The sequence below is a fragment of the Pinus tabuliformis genome, chromosome 2_2 (assembly GCF_031772625.1).
Source record: "Pinus tabuliformis cultivar Carrire ecotype Pingquan chromosome 2_2, CPIR1, whole genome shotgun sequence".
NCBI lineage: Eukaryota > Viridiplantae > Streptophyta > Pinopsida > Pinales > Pinaceae > Pinus > Pinus tabuliformis.
The window spans coordinates 726518967-726537479 of record NC_142300.1 but is presented as its reverse complement, the minus strand read 5'-3'; positions in this window follow the sequence as shown (position 1 = coordinate 726537479).

Genomic DNA, 18513 nt, shown 5'->3' with positions numbered 1-18513 from the left:
AAATTAGCTAAAATGTGAGAAAAATGGAACATAAAAAAATAAATATGTCATCAAACACAACAAACACAATTTTTTCCCTACAAAACCCTTATAGGAAAAAACCCAGTTAGAAGGTGAAGCTACTATGCTCTCTTTTATTTGGTATGGAAATGTGCATGTACAAAGGAAGAGGTACTCTCTATATATTTACTTGATAATTATGGGTTGTATGGATGTTGTAGAACTTTAGCACCTAGTGCTCTAGTATCTAACTTCCTACCCCTAGTTTCTTTTCTCAACCATGGAACAAAATGTGGCTAGCACCATTCTCATGAATAATGGGGGTTGATGTGGCATCTTCTCATACCATGGTGGCCAATGTGGAATTTTAACTTGTGGGAGGCATAAATTTTTCATATAGAATATAATTGATGTGATTCTTCCATCATTCGAAAGATATTTGAGGGTTGAATAGTGCCAGAGGGTCTAGCACAAGTGAGAGTTTTTTGAACCCAAAAAAAATCATTTAATTCTTCAAAATGGATTCAAAATTTTTTGATCTGAATTCTCCAAACTAGGACCCCCTTTTAAAATGACCCTGAAAGCTTCTTCCTCAATTTTTTTCCACTTCAAAATCATAGAGATAGATGAAAAACAAAATAATGATACAATCTAGAGAAAAAGGATCAAGCCATCCCAAAGGAAGGATACTTGAAGGATAACATACCTTTCTCACAATGAGGAAGCTATTGTTCATCAATCCAATGATGTTGAAGGAGAAGACCTAAATGAGAGGCCATGAAACTTAGAAGGTATGTTATTTTTTTATGATGAATTTAAATAAATAAGTCATTTATCTCCTAATTGTGCATGTATTATTAGAATATACCTCTCAAGGAGAGGGAAAAATGTCTCATGGCGAGAACGAAGAGAGATCTCATTTTCTCATGCATAGGAGAAAATGAGAATATCCCTAGTAGTGATGAAGAAAAGGTTGAAAGTGAATTATATATTAGTCGTGGGTCTGTTAGTAATTCTGATAGAGAAGAAAATGATTTAGATCAAAATATTTATTTCAGAAAGAAGCTAAGCTCTTCTCTAAAATGATCAAGGATTTTGTAGAGGTAAACCAAAAATAGGAGTAGTTGCAAGAATATGAGCTTCATAATGATGGTTTGAGAAGAACATTTATTGATCTAGATGTCCAACAAGGAGGGGTTATAAGACTGAATGAGATGCTGACCAATCATCTCAAAGAAAGAGAAGCCCATTGTGAGAAACTAAAAGCTAAAGTAGTCTCATTGAGACATGATTTAGAGGAGGCTAATCATCAGCTGTCTCAATATTAGAAGATTAAAAAGGGCTTCAATGAAGTTTTGAGTCTCAAGAAAGAAAAGTAGAAGGAGGAACTAATTAGTATGAAGCAACTATGAAGTCCAACAAAAATAAAGGAAAATAAATTTCTAGATAACAACATCATTGAGTAAAGTAGAAGCAATGAGAAAAGGAAAATAAACAATATAATGTTAAGCAACAACAATGAGGAAAAAGGATGAAAAACCCTAATAAACAACAACATCAAAGGGAAGCCCAAGGTAGCATTCCAAATCGCTATGGGAGGCAACAACAACAAATAATTTCCTTTGGAAGCAAATCAAAAAGTGATGGAAGACACTTGAATAACCAACAAATATTATTTCCCCATGAAGGACAAAGCCCTCAAAGAAAAGGAATCGTCATAGAATATGCATGCAAATGAGGCAACTCAACCATTTGATATGAAAAGACACAAAATAACACATGAAAGGGATTTTGTCTTCATCTCTTTGTGTAAAGGAAGCAACATGCAAAAGAGTGAAGGGAATAAGTGAAGATTTGATCCTTCCCTCAAAGAAAACTAGAGAAGAATGAAAAGGTATGATCCTCTTAATTCTGTAGTAAACTTCTCTAAGAATACTAGTTGCATTAAGTATACACTACATGCCAACAAAGAAACAAGAAGATCATTTAATTCTTCTTTACAGAAAGAAAAATTCCAACAAGAAGATTTTGGTGAAGAAAGCTAAGATGAGGATAAGTGTCCTCCAACCCTGTGTAACCAAGATAAATTCCAAGAAGGGATGTGTAAGAAATTAGAAGGTAAAGCTTTTGTCATGACCCAGTCTATGAAGGTTTGGACGAAAAGAGAGGACAATCTACTAAGGGGAATTAAACCCCCTATTTACCTTCATTAAAGAAGGGAATGACTTCAAGTTAAGCCAAGAGAGTTAGATGTAGGCATCAAAATATTTTTCATATAAAGGTGCATCTAAATGATAGAGGTAAGACAGAGTGCCCTCGTTGATTACAACAATGAATTGTTTTATTTAAAATATATCAACATTACATGAGTGAAGAGGAGTTGCAACATAAGTGTGGAATGAAAAGAGGCCCAAAGTTAAATCAGGTCCAAAATATTAGTCCCCATGCAGGAGTAAGAACATAGAAGTAAAGAATAGGAAGGCATAAGCAAAGATATCATAAAAGGGAGAGAGAGCATTGGCTCATGAGGGGTTTCTTTATTAGTAGTAGCAGGAAACAATATTTACTCGCAAAAAGAGTCATTACTTAGGAAGTCAAAGGTTTACATCTTGGGTGAAGCACACTTATTTCATTTGTTTTGTGAATTTGATTATGCCTAACAATTTTGGGTTCACGAACATGATTAATACAAGTAGTGGTTCAGGTGGGGTAACCTTTTGTATAAATGAAAATCTCTTTTTGAGAAGTCATAAGAATTTTCCTGGTGCACTGTCCAATTTGTATCAATTTCTTGGTTCAATTGGTGTTGTGTAAGCAACAATACATACTTGTAGAAGCATGATCCTAAGGGGAGAAGCATTTAAGATGCTCAAGTGAAGTGAGCACATAATATGTAATAGAAACAACAATGAAAAACAAGCCAAAATACATCTCTATTAGTTGGTATTTGTAGCAAAAACAATACCATATGTAGTTTTCATGGTTACGTAGATGCTTTGGCAAAGGAGAGGGCCAAGCAGTCATAAGGTGTTCAAAACCGAATGAACATTCAAAGAATAGATCATATATGTCAGGGGGAGCATATCATATATGTATGGTTCCCAAATTATCAACAACAGCTACAAGGAGAGACAAACACATGTTTACTAATGCTTGGTTTTGCAAGTGTCTTTGCCCATGATGGTGTAGCTAATCTTGAATGACAAACTTCAAGTACCTCATCAAAAATATTTCAACCATTGAGAAGAGAAGTCTAGAAATGAGAATGCACCTCGATAATCAGATCCTCAAACATTAATGAAAGAGGGGGAGAGAAATACATATTTTGTCCTTTGCCATTGATGTCAAATGGGGAGAGAAATATATTTGTGCCTCATGAAGGGAGAGAATGCTTATGGCAACCATTCATGTAGGGAGAGAAATCTCAATGAAAACCATCCATTGGATAACATTCTGTTTGTTGAATGTAGCATGAGGAGTGGCCATCAATCTAGAGAAGTGATGTATGCCAAAGGGGGAGATTGTTTGACAATTGACATTATTAGGATAGTAGATATCATTAAGTGTGTTGGCACTGATGTCCACCAGGATAGAATTGATATCAGAGGCATAGTGTGTTTGACATTGATGTGCATGGAATGTTTACCTTAGGGGGAATCTTTTGGTTACTGTAGTCTTTGGTAGAGAATCGTCATAGTAGTAGGATAAATGAAGAATCCACAAATATTATAGCTATAATGGTTATATGTCTTCGGCTTTGAGATCATTTCTTCTCAAAAAATTACCTTAGATGTTCCTGGAAATGGAAAAGTTGGATAATGCTCAAAGAGAGATTTTCAATGGTATGTTGAAGTCTGAAAAAGGATTCTTGGACCAAAAGATATGACCAGTCAAAGTGTGCAAATAAAAAGGTCAACAAAAATGGTTCACAGCCTCAAGGTTTTGCCTCTCCCTTGTGTTTCACAATAAATTTATTTATTAATGGAATTTTGGACTTAGGAGGATTTTGGAGTAAGGTTAGGACTTAGGCATAGTCGAGCTTAGTCAGAGGTTAGATCACACAACAAAGTTTTACAACAGTATAAAGGACCAACTCCGACTCTCGACTTGTGAGGGAATAGCTACAAGTGGCAAGGGTGATAGGTGGCACCACTTGGAGGTGGCCACGTGGTCTCAATGATTTAAACATAGGGTGATGTGGAAACATGAGAAGAGGACACATGGAATGTGTTTCCGACAATTTCAGCTGGCCAAGTGGGCTAAATCTAGGTGACATGTTGATCTTAGCTTATGTATTTTATGCAATGGATCGTGATAACAAAAGCACATAAACTTCAATATTTTTTGTAGAGATTTAATATTTAAAAATGGAGAAACCTACAACATCAAACACAGCAAATTTATAACAGAGTGCACCCCTCATGGGCCACATCTCTTGGTCCAACTTCCAACAATGGCATTTTTATTTATATGCTAAAATTTTCAATGCATCATCATACATTGTTCAATATGAAAAAATAAAACTTCCATTGCATCTAGAATGCCCCAAAACCCTTGCCTAGGCTCTTTTTGAGCTCAAAAAGGTTGAAAAATGAGCAAGATATGACCATTTCTCCAATATGGTCTATAAACTGCTCTCCAAAAGTGCATGACTCTGCTAGATTGGAAACATACATGTTTCATCCAAATTGGTTTGGTGCTTAGGTTGGAATCACGTAGGTCGCGAGTTTGATCCACACCTTTCAACAATGATTTCATTGTTTTAATTATAATTTTTTTTAAACATTGGGTTGCTCCATAAGCCACACACCTAGTTACATGGGGCCACATGGAACTAAGGGGAATAAGCTAAAGGCCACACACTCTCCCTAGCCCCACTCCTGGTCTCGTGGCTGTCATATGGCCCTAGGCTTGGGTGCGAGTAGGGTGCCACATGCCCCAACCCCTATCTCCCCATCGGTGGTTGCATCCATTAACATAACAATGGGGCATTGGCCTATTATTCATGCCCACCTCCTAGTCCGCTATGGTAAGTCATAAAACCAAGGTTGGGCTGATCGGGCAAGCCTTCTTACCCGACCCTCTTCCCAGCCATTGCACCACTTAAACCTTAAACACAAGTGGGTGACCATAGTTAATAAGGATCTCCTGTGGCCCAATGGTTGGGAACTTGTTTCACTGGTTGGAGGTTGGGAGTTCGAGCTCAGTGGAGGTTCATCGATCTGTTGAACGAATTTTCAGTGCCAAAACCAAGGAAGTTCAAGGAGGTCTCTCATAGGGCCACGTGGCACCCTTTGATTGGCCCACGTGATGACTTATGATTGGTACACCAATTCAACCATACATCCAATAACCGCACACCATGTGCCCTAATGGGATTGGCCCAAATGTCATCCATACCATCTAGTCAACCTACTGATGTTAGGACCACCTTATCGTATGGTCTACACAGTCAACCTTACAAGTAGATTTTTTTTATTGTTTGCCAAAAACTCCAGAACGTGATAAATTCCTCATATGATGTTGGAATGAGGTGATTCAAACACCATTAGAATGAGAACGGAAAGATATATGATTTGGCACCATTTTTAGGAGATTTTGAGAACTTTAATTTTTGAGCATATTTTTATCCCTTGGATCACATGTGGCACCAAACAAGATCGACCATGTGGCTTTGATGACATCATCATGATGAAAGTGTGATGTAAACTGATGATGTGGCAAGTTCTTTAGGTTCATGCTAGGGAGTTGGTTTGGTGAAGTTTTCCTTTGTATTTGGTTTTTAGTGAAAATCAAAATAAAATGACCCTAAGTTGGGCCTTCGGTTGAGTCAAGACTTTAGGCTAGTCTAGAGGTTAGTTGTTCAGGCAGGTTTGACGACATTCCAAAGGAGTGGACACCCTCGACCCTCCAACTCTTGATGTCCATTATCGAGTTAATCACATTTTCTAGTTGACAAATGGTTCTAACACCTCGAGCACATGACAACAAGTTTCGAAGGCTGTAGGAGTTTTGACTGGAAAGAAAGTTAAGCACCTTAGAAAAGTTAAACATTTTTTCAAGTTTTGCAATAAAAAAGATATTTGCACCTTAAGAGATTTGATCCCTTCTGGTGCTTAATAGCAGTGTGTTTAAGATGGATTTATGTTAGTTTTATAATATTTGCAAATATCATGTGCTACCGAATACCATACAAAATTATCTTATAATATTTATAAAGCCAATGGATTACCCAATACCACATAAAAAAAAAAAAAAAATTAGTCTCGAGGGTTAGCTCAATTTGTTGAGTTCTTGTCGCTAAAGCACCTTGTTAATGGGATGTCACAGGGTCAATTCTCCTCGATTCCATCAAGGTTAGGCTATGATATTAAGTCAACAAAATGTGATCCCTTTAGGTGGATCTACCTAAATATTTCTTTGGAAAAAATCCACACAAAATTATTTTATAATATTTGTAAATGCCATGACAAAAACCCTAGTCGTAACATCAATTAATATAGCCATTTGAGAGCATTGTCATCAATTCATTAATTTAAGATGAAGGATATGTGTAATTCACAAAGTTGACACATGGTTCGCATGCAACCACCCATGCACGCACACACACAACCAACATTGATCTGTATTAAATCTAGATCCATCAAGTGTCAAGAGAGATCAAATATCTCGAGGTGCAAACATTTTTTCAAAATTTTCAATTGAAAATATGTTTGCACCTTAATATATTTGATCCCTCTCGGCACTTGATAGATGCGCGGTTAAGATGGATTTCCCCTCTCGATGCTTGATAGATGTGTGGTTAAGATGGATGATCCCTCTCAACGTTTGATAATTTGTGGTTAAGATTGATTTATGTTGGTTTTTAATATTTACAAATATCATGTGATACCAAATAGCACACAAAATCATTTTATAATATTTACAAATGCCATGGATTACCCATACCATACAAGATTATTTTCTAATATTTGAAAATACCAAGGGTTACCCCAACAACGAACGAGATTATTTTATAATATTTACAAATACTATGAGTTACCCAATACCAAACCCCTCTACAAAGGTGAACATACTCTACCACTCTTTGGATTTGAACATGTGATTTCTTAAAAGACAACACACTTTGTTAACCATTAAACCTAATATAATTATACATAGCCAATTTATATATAATTAAATACATTAAATTCTCCGTTAACTAACCTAAATCGATGTGTAAAAAAACATGTACTTCCTTAAGACTTTGGCCCACCACAATATTTAAAGTAGTTGTTTTGTAAAAAAAAAAAAAAAAAACACAATTACAATTATATAGCTTGAGTGGGCTTAATGGTTAAGAGCATGTATTTCCTCCTAAGAAGTCACCAGAAGGGGGGTAAAGTATGTATGCATGGAGTATGTATGTCTTTGTAGACCTAGCAGTCAAATTACAAAAGAACAACAATAATACATCTAGTGTAATCCTTCCATTTTAACAAAGTGAAGCATCTCATATGCTTATTTCTAAATGGAAACTTATTTTAAAGTGCAAAAAAACAATGTGTAATTTTTCATGTTTAAATTATGTATGAAGTTGACATGGATCTTCTAATAATTTATTTAAATAACTTGTTAAAATAATTTTGAAAAATAGAAGGTTTAAACATCTTATTCACATATTTTTTCTACTTTAACTATCTTACATGAAATTATATTAGGTCATATGGACAACTAATTCAAGATGCATAACATATTCTTTTTCCTTTTTTTTATTATAGCCAATATTGCTTTTCTATTTAGAGAATATTTTATTTTTATTTTAAGAGGAACACATGTCAACTTCAAGTTGAGCATTCACATACTTACACATAACTTTCACATTGGGTTGGAAAATGAGCCTATTGGCTTAATGATAAATCACTTAAAATTTCAACTTTGTTAGTTGTAAGGGAAAGTCTAATCTAGTGATTCTGATCCATAAATAACAAATTCAATAATATGATCATATTTTAATAATTCATGAAGGGATGACTTAGAACATGTGAATAATTATTGAGTGGGGAGGCTCATTTTATAGCCTAGTACCCAGTATGATGTGTACCGTTGCGTCATGAAAATTGAATTGAAATTTTGCTCATATCGACCAAAATAAAAATGATCAAAAATCTATAAAAAAATAAAAAATAAATAACTATACAAAATTTTAAAATAATGTCGCCTCATAAAAAATTACACTTGAAAAAATTGAATCTCATACAAAATCTGTATTTAAAAAAACAACACTAATTGTTATCGACTAAAGTAAATGAGCACTTATTTTTAACTATAGCGTGGATTTCTTGAAAGCGCATCTTAGCACGGTATTATAAATATCGCAACCATTCTTCAAAATTAACGATACAGTGAAGTGTTCGTGTTATTCTGATATTCTGATCCACCCAAAACCCTAAAGTGAAGTGAAGTGAAGTGAAGGTGATATTCTGATCGACGAAAACCCTAAACCCGTGGTCATCTCCTGTGTTTCACCAAACAGATCGTGTTACGTAACTTACAAACATGGAAAATGAACGGAATGAAGGACGGGGAGTAGGAGGGGGAAGTGAAAGAGGAGTAGGAGAGGGAAGGCGCAGAAGCTGGAGTCCCCCGAGACAACCACGTGTGAATCGAGTGCGCAATGTAAGGAGAGATTATGTTGAGTTCGTTAGACGTAATGGGTTTACGTATATAAGCGAAGCAGAAACCGAAGGATATGGATTGAGCGACTTGGCCCTCCAAAATTTGCCGCGCTTCATCATTAATGCATCCAATTCAAATGAGAATGAGAATGAGAATGAGAATGAGATTCAGAATGGTTGCCCCTGTCTGTTTGGATGAGTTTGAAGGTGGAGAGGAAGCGCGTGGAATGCCATGTGGCCATATTTTTCATGAGAGGTGTTTATTTACGTGGTTTCGATCGAATGACACATGTCCGATGTGTCGTTATCGTCACCCCACGTCTTTTTTTCATTAATAAATTAAAAAAGTGAATTAGTGTATTGGTTGAGGTTTTATTATGAATTGTTTAATAATTTCTTTTTATATTAGAATCACTGCATGTCTTTTTTTCAATAATAAGTTAGAAAAGTGAATTAGTATATTGATTGAAGTTTTTTCAATAATAAATTAAAAAAGTGAATTAGTATATTAATTGAAGTTTTATTATGAATTGTTTGGTAATTTCTTTTTATATTAGTTATTAATTTTTTATCTTTAGTTTTATTTTCTTTTTATTTAATTTTTATTTTTTATTATTTCTATTTTCATGATTTATAATTTTTTTCTATATTTTTAATTTAAAATAATTTATTATTATTATTTTAAAAATATTTTTAATAAATTTAATTATAAAAAATTATATATATTAATAAAAATTTAAAAACACATATAAACATATATTAAAGTATATATATTTTAATATAAATAATATTAATTAATATATGTTGTGATGTGCAAGTATGTTAAAAGCCATTAACTAAGTTGAAGTTAGATGGGCGATGGAAGTGACGACTCACGATTGAATTTGATGATCAAATTACCCATTACAAAATGTTATTCTTATATCTGAGGTTATAAAATATAAAAATATCTCAATGGCGGTTGATTTTCTAAACCATGCATGAAATTGTGGCTCCAATTAGCTTTTTAAATTACATTAAATATTCAAATATCATGCTTTTCAATGGCACCAAATAACTTTACATGTTTACACAATACATATTACAAGTGTGTTTTTCAGTGGCAACAAATAAATTAAGGTGTTTACACAATACAGATTACAAGCCTACTTTTCAATGTCAGCAAATAAATTAACATGTTTACCCATATTCAGATTTAAAGAGTGCATCAAAGATAAATGGTGTATCTCAAATTAAGTGATAAAAAAGAAACAATAAGTAGCTTGTTGGTTATTTCACTTTGTGTTAGTTTACTTTTTATTTTTGTTCCTATAGATATAAGTATTTGTGATTACATATAAGTATCAAATACTATGTTTTGATTTAAAAAATAAATAAATAAATAAATAAAAATAATAATAATTATTAAGTGAAGTGAGATTTATTATATTTTTTGTTGGCTAGATATAAGGTATTCAGTTTTTGATTGATTTGTTATTAATTTTTCTTTGATTAGAAAATTTAAAATCCATATAAAGTTTAATACTATGAATTTAAATTTATTATTTTTAAATAAATTTATTTCTATTTATCTTAAATATGATTAGTTGAAATGTCTCCTCTCTTAGTGTGTAATGATGGCAAGAATTGACTTTTGTTTACTCTAGCATTAATTACTATATATTATATCACTAATTACTATGTACAATAATTTGAAAAATAATATTATATATTAATTACTATCTACTATAAACACAAATGGTTTGTAATCACTTTACACTATAAAAAATGCATTTTTATTTTATGAAAATACTTCTAAACTTTTATAAAGTTTCTAAAAAATATCATAGTAAATTGATTTTTCTCAAAATTACTCTCCATCAATTCACACACAAACACAACTTAGTTTCAACCTATAAGAACCATATCTCACATTATCAAACACAATTGTATTACGTAATATTATTAATAGTCGTTAAAAAACTTGGATAGATCTTTCTAATAAAACCATAAATTAAATAAAAATAATGCACAATTGTATATTAACATGGGCCCTGGTTATTTAAAAAAGGAAAGAGAATCTTGATAGATTTTTTTTGAATTGTTTTTAGTAAGAATAGAACACTAGGACATAAATTTCTATTGTTTACATGTTGACATTTGAAATTTCTAATTTCAACTAAAAGTGAGTTGTATGTTATTATATTCCAAATCATCAACATGTTGACATTTGAAATTTCTAATTTCAACTAAAAGTGAGTTGTATGTTATTATATTCCAAATCCCTTTGTACCCAAATATGTAAAAGCAAGTTGTATGTTATTATATTCCAAATCTCTCTGTACCCAAATATGTAAAGTCGTATCTTCCTAACATATGAATTGAGGGAAATATTAGAGGAAAATTCTCATAGGTCATCATTTTTATTTAATAAGTTAAAAAAAATAATGATTTGATTATTCTTTTCATTTCTTAATTATGCATTAGATTTATAAAAATATAAAATTTTAATACATTTACTATAAGTTTTTAAATTTTAATACATTTAGATGAATCATTTTTAGTAAATCATGAAATTACGAGAAAACAAATTTCTATCCAATGAGATTTGTGAAGCTCGAAAGGTATTCTAAATATATTGTGCAAAATATTTGCTATAGGGAAAAGGGGAATTTCAAATATTATGTGCAAAGGCATACTTAACAAAAATTCCAATCAAATTAAACCCCGATGCTATAATGTATAAGGTCGACCTTGTTCCTCGATTCATATATGTTGTCGACTTTGTTCCTCCATTCATATATGTTTTCATTGGTTTTTTACTCTAACTTAATTATAATTAAACCAAGAAAGAGTATCTAGAATGCAACCTTTTTTTAAATGTGGCAATTAGTTGATACTTTTCAAAATTCAATAATTAAACTAAGCGGCAAGAAATGCTAGCTATACAGCCTTGTTTCATATTATTATAATTAAAAGACAATTATTTTTATAATTTATTACTATTGAATTCTAGTTAATTAAGCTTATTTTAATTTGTTTGGAAGAATGATTGTTATCTTCACCATTTGTATTTAATTCTTGCAAAAGACATAATGAGTTCTTTTGTAATGGTTTTGCACTTTTTTCTTGAGTCTTATGTGACTCATGGTATAAACCTCAAGACATGAATTATTGACTTATATAGGCCTTAAGGGTTGACCTATTTATCTTGCATAGCCCTAGGTAGTAAGTCTAGGTTTGATTTGGCTTGTAAAGGCAAGCAAGAAGGAGCTAATTGTTGGATAATATTATATGGTTGTATGTTCCTCTATTATTTATTATTGCAATAGAGTTTATTTAATTTCTACATATTTTTTTTAACCCACCTGCTAGCTCAATTGGCAATAGTCATGTTATGAATTACTATGAAATTCCTCATGGGTCAAACCAACCAAAATCTGCATATTTTTTTTATCATTGATTAATGTAGGAAGCATATTCAACAACTTGGCTTCTTTTTGTTTGGTATCAAAGCCTACTCACCTCAAATGCAAGGTGTTCCAAACAAGGTTTCTTAATCTAATCTTGGTTTGAGTGGGAGCTTATATAGAATGAAAATATATTGTAATGAAATGACATGCACAATAATAACTAAAATGGTGTATGAACTTGAAGCATTTGGTTTTGGCTTACACCATGCATAAAGAAGCATGTATTTTTGAGTATATGGATAAACCTAGCACTTGGATGCCTAGAATTATTGACTACTTGATTCAATTCACTATATCTGGAACAAAGAGGGATGCAAAGAAAGAAGTGGATAGATTCTTATCATATCATTTACTTAGGTATACAATGATAAGTACTTGGTTTATTTCATTGTATTTGGAGCTAAAGAGATATTGATGATGAAATAGGTTTATGTTTCATACCATCAAATGCTCATGCATACAATTGTAAGTATATTTATGGAGTTAGATGTATCAAAAACGTAAATGGGCATATAGTTGTAAAAACACACCTGGTTTGATAGTTCACCAATGTAAAATCTAGATGTATACTAAGGTGTTAAGGGGCATATCGTATTTTCAAATACCTTGTTAATTAGCATTAAGGAGGATAGGTGTTTATCCCAAGTCAAGTGTAAAGGGTGGAATGCTGGGTTAATCTTGGCTTGGTCATAAAGTAATTAGGATAATCTCAATACAGCCAATAAGAGGTTTATCATTCATTATTGATGGGCTTATGGAATTGGGTAAAACATGATATTTCCTCATGGTATTTCATATGAGGAAGTCTATTCAATTTCATAAATATTATACCATGATGTATCTAACAATGACTTAACACACTCAATATATTATTTTAAAACGCTCTTGTTGAGCACAAAGACCCAATACTGTATTGTAACCATTTACTTTTTCAAGTAATGCATTGAGTGTGTTTTATAGATTGAATTTTTTCTTCTAGAAGGATTTTCCCAAAAAAATTGTTCTCCAACATGTATATATGTAAGTATATATAATAAAAATATTAATATTAATAATAATATTTTGATGGAGGAGCATTCAACCCAAGAGAAAATCATTGTAATTAAGTAGACATAGGGGGTAATGTTTTAGAGAAGTTATTTTCCTAAGTCTCAAATTAATGTAATATTTAGGCCTTTAAGGAATTAATTATATAATGAGAGGAAGTTGTAAATGTTCTCGAATAAATGAGAACATGAGTGGGCAATAATGAAAAAACAGTATAAAGTCAATTAGGACTCTTTAAGTAGTTCCATGATTTGAGAAACTAAGGAGAGCTCTTAGGAATTAAGTGGAGATTAGAAGTGGACATAGAGGATAGAGGATTTAGGAGTCAAACCAGGATTAATTCAATGAACCTTTCTGGGATAAATGTAAGCCTACAAGAAAAGTAGAGGAGGAGGCCACGAATAGCTGAGGATCAAGCCTGTACCAGACACAGAGTCTCTAATGTAATCATGTGTTTATATTTATATATACAGAGATTTATTCTTGACTGTGTCAGCATGCGGAACGAGTATTTCATGAATGAATCACTTGTGAATTCATAGGTTTTGTAACAGGTTTCTAGACAGAGTTCAGAGGAATGCGCAGAAGAGCAGAATGATTCAGAGGGATCATAATGGGTCATTGAATCCAATTAAGGAAATAGAGTGAAGCTTTGGAGAGAAGTTGTGAAGAAAGAATTCGCTGAGGAGTTCAGCTCAGAGGAAGTTGAGCAGTGGAAGCAGAAAGCAGAGTTTGAAGAAATACGCCGAGGAGAGGAACGATTCAGAGAAATCGTAATGGAGCATTGAATCCATTCGAAGGATCCAAGAGGACAGTGATCAAAGGAGCATGTGGAGTTAAGCTCAGATCAGAGTGGCACAACAGAAACAGTGAAGGATGAAGAACCTTTGAAGAAACCCGAAAACTATCGCAACCACTGAAAATGGCGTAAAAATTAAGTTAAGCAGAAGAACGGATAAGTGAAGTATCCATGCACAGTAGCCGTCGGATTGAGAAGACCAACGGCCAGGATTAAATCGCAAGAGTGGGGAAATCGAGATCGCATCGCAATCCTTCAAAGGAAGGAAGCAATTGCGACATGTGATGTATAGCTGGACCCAAAACCCTATCGAATATGGCCTAAAACCCATCAGGTCTGAAATATATGTCGGATCGGAGTTTAAAGTGGAAGAGTCAAAGATCAAGCAATAATCGATAGCAATATTGTGACATCATCAATAAGCGATGAGGTCACTCGGAGATTAGCTAGATTGGTGATCGGAGAAGGAGGAGATCAGAAGTTATAGTTGAAAGGATCGAAGGAGGAATACCCGATGATAATTTTAGTCGCAGGTGTAATGTTTTTGAGTTCTGGCCTATGTGTTCCGGCATAGTTTTCCTTTATATTTCTCTTATTCTCGTGATTTTGATATATATGTGTTGCACGAGTCTTTTAATGCAAAAGTGATGTTAATGATTCCGATAGTCACAAATAGGAGTCATAGATGTGGTGAGGCATGTATGTATGACCCGCGAAGGGAGGAATGTCTGATTACGATAAAGGTAGCCTCAGGAAATGTGCAAAGGTCGTACCAAGAGGAAAAAGGTTTGTTTGCATATGCTTTCCTTTGTAAATGGTTTTATAAGGAAAATAGCACCAATGGGTAAGTTTTATGTATTAACCATATATAACCAAAGGTAAGAGGGAAAAGGTTATATATGAAGACTTAAGGAGTTTAGAAGTCTTGATAGAAGGTCTAAAGTAGGGTGATTAATTTCCTTTCAAAAGGAAAAGGTGGGTTAATGTGTAGACTTCGGTAAGTCTATGAATCATTCCGCATGAGACTAAAATAGGGCCTTAACCATTAGAGATGGAAGATTTGACTCCTTTGTGAGTTAAATACCTGGAACAAATGTGTGGATGCATTTTACATGCATACTGTGGGTGTAAGCGGGGGTAACCCTACATCATTTGGTATCAAAGCGGAATTGTAATTAGAACGGGGAAAGATTCCTATGAAAAGGAGTTTGAACACAGAAAGAAGGTAATGTGCATAAGTTAATTGATGAATGATAGAGGCTACAACAGGAGATTGCAGGGGAACTTTTGGAGTTCTTGGGAGATTGTAGCAGTTCCAGCAGAGGCTTGGAGTAGACAGGAACAAAGGATTCCTTGAAGCAAAGTGAGAGCAAGATTGCTTAGTACAAGTTTTGAAGGAAAGAGGACTTGGAGACCAAACAGAGGAAAATCCATTCAATGTGCAGAAGAATGGGAGAATAATATCATACATAGATCTTGGAGGTAAGATAGTGTGTTTTGTTTCAAATTGAAATTGAAGACTATGGTTGCAGATGAAGCATCTTAGCAAAGGACAACAAGAGAAGCTGTGAGAGGAGAACCAGGTGTGTTCTTGAAGACAAAGTAAGGAAAACACTCTGAAGGAAAAGTGGCAATGAACCTGAAAAATACAACAAGAGATTGGAAAAAGAGGATAGTTAAAGTGTTCTCAAGAGAGAGTGAGAGATTTCAGAAGCCTAGAAGGAGAAAAGGTGTTGCTCAAGAGGAGGTTCTAGATAGAGGACCCGTACTCACCAAAAGACTGAGTGAGGAGAGCTTAGTGAGGTAAGATTGCAGCGAGGAGGACTAGCTATTGTAGAGGCTTGTTGCAGATAAATGAGGAGCTCATAAAGAAAGAGGGGAAGAAGATGACTACTGATAGTCATAACAGAGGTTCAGAGAGAAGCCACAACAGAAAAAAGATGAAGAAATAGGATGCCAAAGTAGATGGAAAGAGGATGAGCCAAGAGGAATTAACAAAGAGATTGCAGAGTTAAAAGAATAACTCGATGCATTAAGGAGAATACTTGAGGAAAGCGAGAGACTAGGTTGGATCTTGAGGAAGAAGCCAGTGGAATGGCATGAGATGCAGAGAAGGATACAAAAAAAGCAAGTAAAGTGGCTAAGGGAAAAACTCAAGGAAGTTGAGTTGGAAATGGAAGAGTACATTTTTTAACCAGAACTGGGAGAAATTCTAAGAGAAAGTGAAGATGAAGACTTGAAGTCTGAAACTTCAAGTGAGGCCAAAGGGTCACATGGTTTTAAATTTGACAATTTGTGTATGTTTGTAGGTGAAACATATAAAGAAGGACAATTTGTTGATATTGTCATAAAGGAGAAAGAAGACAAGCAGAATCTAAATTTTGTTCTGGAAGAAGATGAGATAAATAGGTCTCATATACAGTTGGGGAAAGATATCAAGCAACCAAGTGAAGGGCTTGAAGAGATTGAAGAGGAGACCATCAAAGAATTTCTGAATCATATGAAGGATTTAGAACAGCAAGGAGATATGATGGCTAAAGCATCCAGTGAGACCATAGGGTCTTATGTTTTTAAAGTTGATAGTTTGTGTATGATGGTAGGTATTACAGAAGAAAAGAAACCTATTGAAGATATCTTCAGAGTAGATGAAGATCTAGAAATAAAATGTGACAAGGAAAACTTCTTTGAAGAAGAAGAATTTGACTGCATACAAAAGAAAAAGTATATGGATGAGTCTAAAGAAGATGTCATAGAGATGAAGAATCAAGATCTTATTTGATAAAGAATGAAGGAATACTATCTCAGAAAGGTAATCAAATGAGTTTGATTAATGTTATTGATGAAAACCAAATACAAGAGAATATTAATGAAGATGATGAGACAAGGATAACTCTAGGAGAAGAGTTATAGAGGGACAGCAAGGCAAAATGTATTGAATAAAAAGAGACTATGTTAGATGAAAACATAGTAAAGGATCATCAATTCACCATGATGATAAGCACAGTGGAAATAGTCATGGAAGCCGTTGAGACAATCAAAAAAAGAGAAGGACATCAAATGAAAGATGTTAAGGAAGAATAATTCTATGCAAAAGACTTAGCAAAGGGAAAAATAACATCTGATGATTTATCAATAACAAAGGAAGGTATGGAGAATTGTGAAAATTTTTCCAAATTCTACTCCAATTGAAATTATTGAGTTATATAGAAAATTAGATTTTCAAAGAAGGGAGTTGGAAAAATAGAGAATAGATGTTCAAGAGAGATTGCTGGAAAAGGAAAAAAAATTGTCATGAGTGATAATCATAAGAAAAAGGAGACGGATATGAAAGTTCAACAGATTGACACAACAAAGGAAGGAGTTCACTATAGTGGACAAGAGCAGGAAGACATCATTAGAGCAGATGATGTGGAAGAGAGACTAGTTGACAATCTCATGAGTCCTTTTGAGAATTCAAAACAACATACTGATGCGCTGATAGAGGAGAAAGAAACAGAGTAGCAAACTGAATTGTTGCCAAAGGAAGATAAGGTACAAAAGCCTTATGTCTTTGATTTTAACAAGTGTTTTGTGAGTGCAAGTTTAGTTGCAGATGCTGGAGGAGATTTGGCACAGATGAGCAGCCAAATAAAGATGAAAGAAGAAGATTCTGTGGAAGAATTAAATCCATGGAACATAGATACTCAATTGTTGGAGAGAATGTTGGACAGTCATGATTCAGTGCATATAGAAATAATCATGAAAGAGGGTAAGGATGAAAGGGAGGCACTCAACATAGTAAGAAAAAAAAAAGTTGGAACAATAGCAAAAGTAGAAGAAAAAGTAGACAACAGCTACAAAGTGGAAGTAACCAGCAGCAGTTTGAAGAATTAGTGGATAGCAGCAACAACTTGAAACAAAGAGGAGGCAGAAGTAAGAAGCAGAACATGGACCAATCCAAGGATGTACTGGAGACAAAGATTGAAGAGATGTGGCAGCTGATGATGAAGCAGTCCAAATGGAGGAAAATAGTAGTAGAAGGAAGCATGATCAATCAAAGTTTGAACCTGATTGACAAGAAGAAGAAGATGGAGCAGAAGACAACAGACATACAATAGCAGCAAAGCTACAAAGCATTTGGACAATTGCAAGACAAAGTATGGGATCCAGGAAGACACATGATTAGGAGATCATGAATATTTTTTACTTTAAGAGTCTGATGCAAGAGCGTTCAACCCAAGGAAAATCATTGCAATTAGGTAGACATATGGGGGTCATGTATTTTTAGGAAGTTAGTTCCTAAGTCTCAAGTTAATGAAATATTTAGGCTTTTAAGTGATTTAATTAGATAATTTGAGATGTTTGTAAATGCTCTCGAATAAATGGGAACATGAGTGGTTATTAATGACAAAAGAGTTAAAAGTCAATTAGGACTCTTAAAACAGTTCCATGATTCGAGGAACTAAGGAGAGCTCTTAGGAATTAAATGGAGATTAGAAGTGGACATTGTTGAGATTGCAACAAGATGATGGAGCTTAGTGAAAAGAGTCGCCTTCACTAAGTGGGCCCGCAGGCTATT